A 2,237-nucleotide genomic window follows, 5' to 3' on the forward strand; every position below is an offset into this window, starting at 1 on the left:
TGATCCATATTTGTGGTTTACATTGTAACATGGACATTATAACATGGACATTATATTGTTTTTTTCTTTCTCTCAACTAATTTACATATCATAAAATGTAGAATGTAAAACAACAGAACAACACCGCTCGACCTCTATTTGTATTAGTTACTGTATCCTTATACCCTATATAACAACTTTTATAGGGATTGACAACTGTGACGTATGAATGTACTAAGCTAAGAAGGAATTAGCCCACATGTATTGATACAGGATCAGTGTGATCAAGCTGCTATTTCTACTGCATTGCTGACACTATTAAAGGGATAATTATCTGTGTCAGATTATTCTATACAAACAAGCCTGTATGAGTAGAGTCTGATATTGATCAGTCTATTATACCTGTTACTCTCTATAGGATCATAGCATTGCTTCTGTTTTAATATTGATATATTACTGATTTGGATGTTTAAAAGTCAGTAGAACTCCTATCAATATAGATAGTCTACTGAGATATAACTGACGATACTAGCCACATCTGAACGGGATATTTTTAAAACGTTTGAATGATATGTGTGTGTTTTTAATGAGTATTTATACTAATAAAACTTTATTATTTTTTTGGACTTATTGGTATCATGAGGGTTACTAATTCCCTACACAGCTAACTATACAGGTAATTTTTCCTGTTGGATCATTGTTGACCAGTTCATCATTTTTTTCAGGCATTGAGTGCTGAGTACTTTAGGGACCCTTTCTGATCCTTCTTGGATCACCCTGTTATAAATATATCTATTTGTCCCTTATTAGCACCTGCCTAGCATTTATGTTATTATTGTGTATTAACGGATGAGCGGTCTCATCCCCTTTATAATGTAATAAAAGTCAGTTTCAACAGCTATTGTTCTATATATATGAGACCAGCTCCCAACTCAACAGAGTCAAGAAGCTTAATACTCCAGATCCAAAATCATTACTTTATATGACGTCATGACAGGTTTCCTTGCTAACGAACAGGATTTAGATAACTGGTTGGATGAGGCAAAGGAAATTTTTTCCACTAACCCAATATCTAATGAGGATATACCAACAGCAGATATCAATGGATATTTTAGAGATCTAAATAGAACTTATAGCTCCAGGGCTAAAATATGGTGGGAGGCAGCAGGCCTTGAAAATTATCTGAGAACAGACCTAGTACCGAGAGGACTAAGAGTTAAGCTTCCTCCGTCACATCAAATCACTGACACCACATTTATTAAGAAATGGGAAAAAAAATTCTTAATGGCTCTGCCCAAATTATGCAACTATTAGTAGACTATGAAACCAAAAAATTGGAAACAGTAAAAGCCGAAATTCAAATCTTACTAACTGACATAAGCACATGGCAAACTGATCCCAATTTTGATACTTTGCAGAGCAAATTAAAAATCAACATAGATCAATTTACAAAGGACATTAAAGACAGGAAACATAACAAATATATTCGTGACTTTGAGGATTTTAAGAGTGGAAAATTTTTCAGATTTAAAACCAAATCGCGACCCACCAATACATACCCCAAAACACAAGAATCATCTACTGAGTGGGAAGCCTCAGCAAGTGATCCCGAGGTAGATGCAGGTACACACCCACAAGATACATCCAACCTAGGAACAGAAGCTCTTTTTCCCCTACCACAGAGACAAGGCTCTTTTTTTAGAGAATCCTGGGCTCTATCCCATACCAAACATAAGAGGAGGACGAGAAGGGGAAAGGGACAACTACCTAAGGGATCGACAAGTTTGGGGTTACAGGGAACCATCGAGGAGGGCCAGGCGAAGACGACACAGGTGATAAACCTATCCTCTAAAATCCTCAACTCACATCACATTAGTATGTTATCCAAGGACCTTACTTTTTGTCCCACTAGTCCCATAGACCACTTTGTATGCATTAAAGATCTCAATATTTTTTGCAGTAAATTAACACTGCATAAGTTCTTTAAGAAGCGTAGACAGTGGCAAAACGCCAACACACCAATGGAGCTACTTAACACACAACAACTCAACACCATTGATATCCTTGAACAACTTGAAGAGGAAAGCCTCAGACCACCTGGAGAAGGCCCTTTCACTTAAAAATAAATCGACTTTTGTACCACCATACGACTGTAGTACTAATATAGATGTTTTCAATCAACTTGTTACTAGGGATCTTCAGGATCTACCTATCATGTAAAAACAACAAAACCTGACATATCCAGAAAGACTAGCCCT

Source organism: Ascaphus truei, chromosome 6, assembly GCF_040206685.1.
Source record: "Ascaphus truei isolate aAscTru1 chromosome 6, aAscTru1.hap1, whole genome shotgun sequence".
Lineage (NCBI taxonomy): Eukaryota > Metazoa > Chordata > Amphibia > Anura > Ascaphidae > Ascaphus > Ascaphus truei.